Consider the following 11031-nt stretch of genomic DNA (forward strand, 5'->3'; position numbering starts at 1 on the left):
CAACGGTATAGCCTAACATTTTTGTTTTGCAGCAAGAAAGCAAACGATTGCGGGATTTTGTGGTTGCAGCGTACTGGGTTTCAATTGTAACATATGTTGTTCTGTAGAAAACCTACAAGCATGTTCTTCAACTTAGAGCAAGGGAGTAAAATTCATTAGAGTCTAAACCAGAACAATTTTTAATACTCGTTGGAGACATTCCTCATGTACCAACTGGGAAGACACACAGAGAAAAATTGGACTCCATCTTCCATAGGTTGTACCCAAAAACTTTTGAAATATCTTTGATTGTCACTAACATGTCATAGGTATTTGAAATTTCACTCTTATCTTTATCATAGTGCTCTTGCTAATATTTGTAATAAGGGACCACATATTCTTATTCTTCTCCTAATTGGGAAGAATAGGTCCCTCATGCAGTCCAATAGCAGTAGGTGGTAGAATGGTAGAATTTAAAATAATAAAATATAATATTTTCATCCATTAAAATTTTGAAATATATTTGATAGAAGCACAACAAAGTGAAACAATTGACTTTGTTACTATTTGATTTCTATAATATTCCAAAATTTATAATATAGATAAATATAACCATTTTATTGACACATAATAAACTTTGACTAGCCAGCTGAGTTGTGGATTCAAGCTTAATTTCAGCCCTAGCCATAACTCCATAAGTCATTTTTCAGTGTCATTTGATTTTGGTCTTCTGCTAGTTTTATGGAAGCTGACAAGTTTGGTCGAATTCAATAGATATGGAAAAGTATTTAAAGATATGTGTTAAATTTAACTGGAGAGAAAACCAATTTACTAAGAGAAAAAACAAAATAAATTAGAGCAATATAATACACAAAAAGTTTATCTTGTAAATCCTCAATCCGATAAAAATTAGCTAACGAAATTTTTTTAATCTTTGAGCCAAAACCCCGCCAATTTTCCAAATTTAGCCTTCATTGCTCACCTCTTTGGTTCATTACAATGAAGTTTTTCCAAGCCTTTCAAATGCTTCATTACATGTAATCCACACACAAAACCATGGACCCAAAACCACTACTTTTGACCCATCAACGTTGACTCCTTACCTAGTTAAATTTTTACTTAAAAATATGTATTGTATTCCTACAAAATCCATGGTTGAGGAGTTGCTCAAAAACATGTATCATCAACAATTATGTTTGAACTCATTCCCTATGCCTTCTCTTTCTTTGGTGGTCTAAATGGAGTCTATTGTATTCAGTATTCAATCGAGCACACATCGATTGATACAATGGGGCACTCTATCATTACTTAAGTTCACCTAATATTTGCACCATCTTCTCCATCCTATCCACCTCTCCTTCAAGTATGTCCTTAGTTTGTGGTCACTTGGGAGTAAAAATATTGGATAAAAAATTATCAATTTTCTAAACATCTCAATATATTAAGCATTAAGAAGAATGGGTGGCATTGGAAGCAATGCCATTAGCCGCATAATACACCCTAGTTACATCCTCTACATCTTCCTTGGTTTGCACATTATATATTTATAATAGTATTATTGATTTAAAGACCCTCTTTTTCATTATATTTATGTCACTAGAAGAACCCCCTTCACTTACACTAGAGCCTTCAACTTGGGGCATAACTGAAACTCTTGCTGACTCATAATCAAACACATGATTCTGAAGTTTTTGATTAAAAGAACTGACATCTTAATATTCTTAGTTCCCATGTGATGCCAATTACATTCAAATTTTGTTGAAGGAGACATTTGAATGCATAAACTAATCTAAAACCAACATAGATCCATCTTAACTCTAGATCTACCTAGTGGGAATCAAATCTCTTGAGTTGCAAAGCTTTCTTCAAGTTTTGCACTCAAAAATATGTTTTTAAATCATTAGTTTTGGATTCAATTCATGATTATCAATAGTTTGGAACTAAGAAATCCCTTTTCATATTCACTCATAAGAAACTAAGAATTAATCTCTCTGCCTTACAAATTTAAATTTTTTAGGGTATTTGTTCAAAAAGAAACAACATGAATTTTCTTATACTCTTCCTCACTTTTAATCACATGCTTAGACTTCATATCTTTGCCTTGACCAGTTACATCTATAACACCAATTAGGTCCAGAACTTCCTTTTCACATTTGACAATGCCTTGAAGAGAACTTGTTACTGAACCCATAATTCAAATAGCATTTCATGCCCAATCTACTATTGCATTATTAGAAGTCATTGAAGAGCTATTTTATGAACATTACTCAAGTCTAGTTAACATTTCATAACACTAACAACATCTCTACTTGTATAAAAATAGTGATAATGAATGACAGTATGGCTAGGGGTAATAACATGGTCATTCATATAATTGTCAACAAGCCACGGGATTCAATCCCTGGCACCAACAAATCTTCCTCCCATGCCTTCTCTACATGAAGACAACATGCTCTGCACCTCATCAACCATCCTTGTTTAGCTGCTAGAAGCTTCTCACATTGGAATTTTAATGATGGGAGTTTTTTTTTTTTAAATGGACCTTTGAATTCTTTGTCAAAAGGAATAACCAATCAGATTTGTAGCACCACCTCTTAGGCTGAAATCAAAACTACTCCATAGAGATGAAATACCAAGTTCAGAAGAATACACATCTTCATCATTGTATTGTTGGCAAGACTATCTCAAATTGCACATTTGACAATGCCTTGAACAACACTTTCTACTGAAACCAGAAGTCAAGTAGCATTTCATGCCCAATATTCTATTGCATTATTAGAAGTCATTGAAGACCTATTTTCTAAACATTACTCAAGTTTAGTTAACACTTCACAACACTAACAACATCTCTACTTGTAGAAAAATAGTGATAATGAATGACAGGTTGGCTAGGGGTAATAGCATGGTCATTCATATAATTGTCAACAAGCCACGAGATTCAATCCCTGACACCAACAGATCTTCCTCCCATGCCTGCTCTACGTGAAGACAACATGCTCTACACCTCATCAACCATCCTTTTTTAGCTGCTAGAAGCTTCTCACATTGGCATTTTAATGATGGGAGTTTCTTTTTTCTAAATGGACCTTTAAATTCTTTGTCAACATGAATAACCAATCAGATTTGTAGCACCACCTCCTAGGCTGAAATCAAAATTACTCCATAGAGATGAAATACCAAGTTCAGAAGAATACACATCTTCATCATTGTATTGTTGGCAAGACTATCTCAAATTGCACATTTGACAATTCCTTGAACAACACTTACTATTGAACCTAGAATTCAAGTAGCATTTCATGCCCAATCTATTATTGCATTATTAGAAGTCATTGAAGAGCTATTTTCTAAACATTAGTCAAGTCTAGTTAACATTTCACAACACTAACAACATCTCTACTTGTAGCAAAATAGTGATAATGAATGACAGGATGGTTAGGGGTAATAGCATGGCCATTCATATAATTTTCAACAAGCCATGGGATTCAATCCCTGATACCAATAGATTGTTCCTCCCATGCCTGCTCTACATGAAGACAACATGCTCTGCACCTCATCAACCATCCTTGTTTAGCTGTTAGAAGCTTCTCACATTGGCATTTTAATGATGGGAGTTTTTTTTTCTAAATGGACCTTTAAATTATTTGTCAACAGGAATAACCAATCAGATTTGTAGCACCACCTCCTAAGTTGAAATCAGAACTACTCCATAGAGATGAAATACCAATTTCAGAAGAATACACATCTTCATCATTGTACTGTTGGTAAGACTATTGGTTGAACTATTAATATTGGTCTTAATATTAAGACTATTAATGTACTATTAGTAGTCCAACCAATTTTGGTAAGACTATTAATATTGGTGGAGTGTTTCTTGTATGATCCAATAACAAAGAAATATCTTGTAGTTGTTGTGGTTTCCTTGACTGGGTTTGCACTTGTGGGTGGACCTACTAGATAGGATCATCCTCGTGCTATACAAGCTTTGTCCAAGCTTGATGTTCCCTACATTGTGGCGTTTCCACTAGTGTTCTAGACTACAAAGGAATGGATTATTAGCACTTTGGGATTGCATCCAATTCAAGTTACATTGCAGGTTGCTCATCCTGAGCTTGATGGTGGTTTGGAGCCAATTTTTTTCTTGGGTTGAGATGCAAGAACAGGTAGGTTTCATTGTTTTTCTAAACATTGTTTCAGCAAGTTCATCAATTAGATAATCTCATGACAATCTAATCTCTCTAAAATTGTTAACCTTGTTTTGAAACCCATATTATCATTACATCAATGTTAGAATACCAAAACAGGGCCATGGTACCATACAAATATGTAGGATCAAAGTTTCTCTCTACCCATTGCAGGGTTCTTTTGAAGTGGCTATAAAAATTTGTTTCTAACTTCTTTATATTGATGTGTAGGTAAGTCCCACACACTTCATAAGATTTTTAACATATTTTTATAAGGGCTATCAAGTGGGCTCAGCTAAAGAGAATAACAAAGGTGATCATGTCAAAATGCCATTTTAATTTATTTTTCATGTTACAACATGATGAGATAATTAAAGTTAGTTGTAACGATAGCCTTCACTAATGCAATATATTATTACTTACATGTCTGCAGGAGGATAAGAAAATATCCATAATAGAATTTAGCTTCCCACCCGACAAAGGCAATGTTGGCACTGCAACCTACCTCTTGTTCTCTTCAATTTTCAGTGTATTACAAGAACTAAAGAAACATGGCTCTAATGTAGAAGGTTTGTCATATAATTTTGAAGCACTAATTGAAGACATAATTCATGATGAAGAAGCTAAGTTCAACATCCCAAATCTTAATATTTCTTACAAAATGAATGTGAGAGAGTACCAACAGCTCACACCTTATGCTAAGGCTTTGGAAGAAAACTAGGGCAAGCCTCCAAGGAACCTTAATTCTGATGGGGAGAACCTACTTGTATATGGAAAACTTTCTGGAAATGTTTTCATTGGAGTGAAACCAACTTTTGGATATGAAGGCAATCCAATGAGGCTTCTTTTCACAAAATCAACAAGTCCACACCATGGATTTGTTTCTTATTACTCATTTTTGGATAAAATCTTTAAGGCCGATGTTGTCTTGCATTTTGGAACTCATGGATCCTTAGAATTTATGCTTAGAAAGCAAGTGGGGATGAGTGATGTGTGTTACCCAGACAGTTTGATAGGAAATATCCCCAACATATACTACTATGTTGCAAACAATCCTTCTGAAGCTACTATAGCCAAATGCTACAGTTATGCCAATACAAGTTACCTAACACCTCCAACAGAGAATGTTGACTTATACAAAGGTTTAAAACAATTGAGTGAACTCATAGCTTCATACCAGTCACTAAAGGACAGTGGAAGAGGCACACAGATAGTCAACAATATCATTAGTACTGCTAAACAATGCAACCTTGACAACATACTTGATCAAATGTTCCTAATCATGATGCACCAACCAGAGCCATTAATCATTTTTTATAGTTTGTTCTCATAATATAAGTTTTATCTTTCTTTATCTATCTAAACTTTTCCATAAATGAAAACGTCCAGGTTATGCAGTGCTTCAGTTGCCAAAATTTGTCTGAGTCATTTCCCCAGACACATAGCTTGGCGTCCTCTTATAAGTATTTGATACTCAGATTGGAGTTTTATGTGGAGAGTGAGTTCAAGAGTGATATGGTTTGTAAAGAATTAAACATGAAGCAGAGTTGAAGTTTTAGTTTTGAGAGGACTTTCATGTAGATAGATTATCTCTAGACACTGATCAAAGTTTAATACAAGGGATTTGAGGTTTCCTTACATATTTAGCTATGTTGAAATGACTTGGAGGGAACAAATGGAAATGGAGTAGTTACTTTTGTTATTCATTTCTCTAAGAAACACATAACGTGGTTGTGATTCTTCTTTTTATAATTGAGAAAATTTTGCCATGCCCATTACAAGGCAACAAGACTTACTCCATCGAGAAAAGATTATTGAGATGGATGAAAAAGTGGAGAGACCGGTTAAAAACACCAATGTTTACAGGAAGGATGGTTGTAGACCCTAGACTATCACAAATGAGGCATTTTTACAATCAGGGCAGGGGATAGCATGTGAGTCAAACTTTATTCCATCAAATTTAAGTCATATAATCTTTAATTAAACCAAATGGAGGAATGTGCATTGCAAATCACTCCTTGCAAACTGGTGAGGAATTTTCTCTGGAATTTTCACAGGAAGCATCAAGGATCCAAAAGGGATATAGATTTGGAAAGGTACCGGTTCTAAAGGTAAATTTTCCTAAGGCTAACCCCTATGTTTATGAGGATATAACATACATACTTGACATAGGTCGAACAAATTCAGGTATCAATTCTGAAATTTCTACGTGGGAAACAGACAAAGGAAACTTGAGTGATTTTGGGAGCAACTTGAATCCTATATATGCTGAATTTGTCCAAGAAATGCAAACTTCCCACTATGTTGATGATGGTATGTATCAACTGGATAGAGGATTGGTTGCTCATTCTTCTTGGAAAACTAGACTTCAGCAAATGTCTTCATACTCCACATATCAATCTTACCTTTCAGGGACATCAAATGATTCTCCCTCATGGAAGGTAATGTTCATGTGCATATTTGGAGGAACAATCCTACCTAGGCCAAGTGATGGGAAGATCAGGTATGTGGGGGGCGAGACTCACATCATCAATGTGAATAAGGATATTAGCTATGAGGAACTTATGCACAAGATTAGAGACATTTATGGCTTGGCTCTTATTCTGAAGTATCAACTACCTGGTGAGGATCTTGATGCTCTTGTTTTTGTTACCTCTGAGGAGGATCTTGATAATATGATGGAAGAATACAAAAAACTAGAAGATAGTGATGGATATTCTAGACTCTGAATCTTTCTCTTCATTGCAGTTGACCAGGATCTTACCAATTTGATGCACTAGTTGATAGAAGGAATTTAGAGCAGCTATATGTTCATGTTGTCAATGGAATCCATGGAATTGGCTTTAGAAAGAATTCAGACAACATGGGAAGTATCCCATTGCAACATTCGGAGAATTTGGTTGGGCTAGATGTCACAGAGAATTAGAGCATTACTCAAAGATCTCAAGAATGTTGTCTTGATACATTGCTACCTCAATTTTCCAAATATGGTGTGAATACTAAAAATCTATCATATATGATACCACACTTTTCAAAGCCACCTATATCTACTGCTTCTTTTGACACCAAGTCACCTACTCTTCCACCACCATCCTCTACTATGTCAGTTAGTGTCCAACAATCTGAAGTAGTGGAGACTTCTATCCACATTCTTCTAGTAAAGGCTTACAGGTTGATTGTTAATCATAATGTATAGTTATGTCTTATGTTATAAAGAAATTGAATTAATTCATGGAGCCATGTGCGTTGATCTAAGTAGTTTCTACTTTTGTTTCCCATTTTTCCTTCATGGTCGTGTTGTGTTGTGGCTTGGTGTTTAGCCAACCCCTTAAGCGACTTTTGTGAAATAATTTTTTTTTGGTGGAAAAGCCTTATAGCAATTTTCTATGAGAAATAGAGTGAAATTTTCTAATAGATATCCCTTCCAAGTTCCATTCAACTAGAAGAACCTAATTTTGTCGAATGAGTTTTATTCTGAAAGTGTGAGACACTCAAGGAATTCATTGGTAAATCTTTTTGAAAATGATGTTTTGACAAGTCAGTCGGTATGTGCATGTATGTTTAGATAAAGATAAATGTGTTTATGTCTAGAAATGGCCTGATATAGTCAATGGGACAAGACATTCAATGCAAGGGAGTAAAATTTGGAAAATAAAATGCCTAAAGTGTATTTATTCTAACTTTCTAACTCTACTATGGTACCAATAGAGAGGGAATGGAAAAATGAATACAAAATTAAAATTGGCAAGGTGTGTTTTATAGCATTTTGGTTATAGAAGAGGATGAGAAAATTCAAATTGAAGTGGTCCTTTATTTTATGGATTTCTTGCATTGTAAGCAGGCATGATCCTATTCATTTTCCTTTGGTGCTAATGCTTTCAGATGCTTCTTGTGTTGCACCTAAAGGTCTGAACACCTCTACCGATGTGTCCTTTTGATGCATAGAAAAACCTGTATGAGCAAGCATCTTCATTCTAGATGTAGGCTCTATCAATAAGTTCATTTTAAATTTGTTTGGTTACAAGCCATTGCTGGATGGTTTAGGAGTCATGACAACTTAGTAAGGAATTTGTCTTGTTACAAGCCATTGTTGGATGGTTTAGGAGTGATGACAACTTAGTAAGGAATTTGTCTTGTTACAAGCCATTCCTGAGTTAGGAGTCAGGACAACTTAGCAAGCAATGCATATTTATGCACATTGCACAATTACTGGTCAAAACTGTCCACTGAAGCATGACATGCAACTTTTATTTATGGATAATCTTGGACAAGGCAACCATAAAAAAATTAAAAGCTTCAACGTTGTGCATACAATTTGGATCTGTTTAGGAAATATTACATGCATGATTCACTAGTTCTTGCTATAATGTTAAAAAGGACAATTTACTTGCATATTCATTATATTCACTTCTTGGAGGTGTTTGAGTGGCAAGAGAACTTAGCTATGGATGGCCTTATCAGAAGAATGTCTTTGCAAACTAAAGCCAAGGAAATCTCTAGAATGGATTGAAAACAAAATAGTCCATGGAAATGTTACAATACGTTATATTGCATGACAACCTGATAACTCTTTAAAACATACATTTTCCTTATCACCAAGTATGTACTTTGTCGTTGTTTATGATTAGAGATTTATAACATCTTTGCCAGTTTCTGTTGTAGTGGGTAGGATAATGCGAAAGAAAAGTTGGGAGGAATATTGCTATATATTTGTGTTATACACTACAATCCATCCATCTTGATAGTTTTAGTTTGGAATATATATTTATCCACAAGGTGATTAATAAGTGAATTTTTCCTAGTTTTAATAATAACTTTGTTTGAGAAATTTTTTCTCCCTGCAGTTTCAACCATCAGTTGAATATGCAAAAATGGTTGCTTGTGGGTCCCCCTTGTCGTGATTGTCTGTATGATGCCTTCTTAACTGCAAGCTTACTAAGTCACAATGGCATATCCCTTGTTGAGAACTACATATGCATTGACAAAACATTTCTTTTGGCATCTTGCAAGTCGGACAAGAGTCATTTCTATCTATTACAAGATCATATTACAGAGGAGTGGTTGGAGTGTTACTGGTTTATGACATCACAAGGTACTTTTCTCTAGATTTATAGTGACTTTTTCAAAACAAATTATTTAGGGAAAGTTCTTTCAATTCATTTAGTAGAAGTTCAAATCATACTTTAAAATATGTGCTATAGTATGCTCTATGTTGGGCTACCATTTATTTTATACTAAATGAGGAATTTTCACGGGAATGATCAAGGATCAAAAAGGGCTCTGGATTTGGAAAGGTACCAGTTCCAAAGGTAAATTTTCCTAAGGCTAACCCCTATGTTTATGAGGATATAACATACATACTTGGCATAAGTCGAATAGATTCGGGTAGAAATTGTGAAATATCTATGTGGCAAACAAACAAAGGTAACTTGTTGATTTTGGGAGAAACTTGAATCCTACATATGTTGAATTTGTCCAAGAAATGAAAAATTCCCACTATTTTTATGATAGTATGTATCAACTGGATAGAGGATTGGTTGCTCATTCTTCTATGCAAACTAGACTTCAACAAATGTCTTCAAACTCCACATATCAACTTACCTTTCAAGGACATAAAATGATTCTCCCTCATGGAAGGTAATGTTCATGTGCATATTTGGAGGAACAATCCTACCCAGGCCAAGTGATGGGAAGCTCAGGTATGTGGGGGGTGAGACCTAGATCATCAATGTGAATAAGGATATTAGCAATGAGGAACTTATGCACAAGATTAGAGACATTTATGGCATGTCTCTTATTCTGAAGTATCAGCTACCTGGTGAGGATCTTGATGCTCTTGTTTTTGTTACCTGAGGACGATCTTGATAATATGATGGAATAATACAAAAAACTAGAAGATAGTGATGGATCTTTTAGACTCTTAATTTTTCTCTTCATTGTAGTTGATCAAGATCTTGCCAATTTGATCCACTAGTTGATAGAAGGAATTTAGAGCAGCTATATGTTCATGTTGTCAATGGAATCCCTGGAATTGGCTTCAGAAAGCATTCATACAGCATGGGAAGTATCCCATTGAAACATTCAAAGAATTTGGTTGGCCTGGATGTCATAGAGAATCAGAGCATAACTCAAAGAGCTCAAGAAGGTTGTCTTGATACATTGCTACCTCAATTTTCCAAAGATGGTGCGAATACTGCAAATCTTCCATCTATGATACCACACTTTTCAAATCCACCTATATATATTGCTTCTTTTGCAACAAAGTCACCTACTCTTCCACCCCCATCCTCTACTCTGTCAGTCAATGTCCAGCAATCTAAAGTAGTAGAGACTTCTATCCACATTCTTCCTTATAAAGGTGTAATAGCCTTGGTAAAAATTCCATGTAAAAATATATAAGACCACGGTTGATGGGACATGTATTCCAAGCTAAAAGTTGGGCAAGACATCCTAGTATGGGTGTTCATTGGGTTGTTTATGGCTAAGGAAATTGGCAAAGGCAATGGCTAAGGCTTTGGAAAGGAAAAACGACATTTTTGGCACATTTATTTATAAAATAATGGAAATTGGGAGAAAAAGAATTTGAAATTTCACAAGTTTCATGTGAGGAGGAAATTGAAGGAAAATGATGGAAAATGAAGAAAATAGAGGCCTCATTGATAAAAGGACTTTTGAGGATCAATGGGAATGCTTGATTAGTTCAACTTTGGAGTTCTCTTCTATTTTCTCTCTTTCTCTCACTCTTCAACACTTAGAGTTTTCTTGGAGCACTTTGGCATTGGAGTAAGAAAGCCAAAGAAGGCAAGAGGAAGCAAAGATCAAGCAGGGAAGGGCAGGATCAAGCAGCTACAACAGGATTCATTGCAAGTAT

At 35.0% G+C, this 11031-nt stretch overlaps 1 pseudogene; it reads left to right on the forward strand.

Moving 5' to 3' along the window:
* Window positions 1-5493, forward strand: part of LOC149143881 (magnesium-chelatase subunit ChlH, chloroplastic pseudogene) — a 44585-nt pseudogene extending 39092 nt beyond the window's left edge.
* The last annotated feature ends 5538 nt before the right edge of the window (window positions 5494-11031 follow it).

This window comes from Pinus tabuliformis, chromosome X (genome assembly GCF_031772625.1).
Source record: "Pinus tabuliformis cultivar Carrire ecotype Pingquan chromosome X, CPIR1, whole genome shotgun sequence".
In the NCBI taxonomy this organism is placed as follows: domain Eukaryota; kingdom Viridiplantae; phylum Streptophyta; class Pinopsida; order Pinales; family Pinaceae; genus Pinus; species Pinus tabuliformis.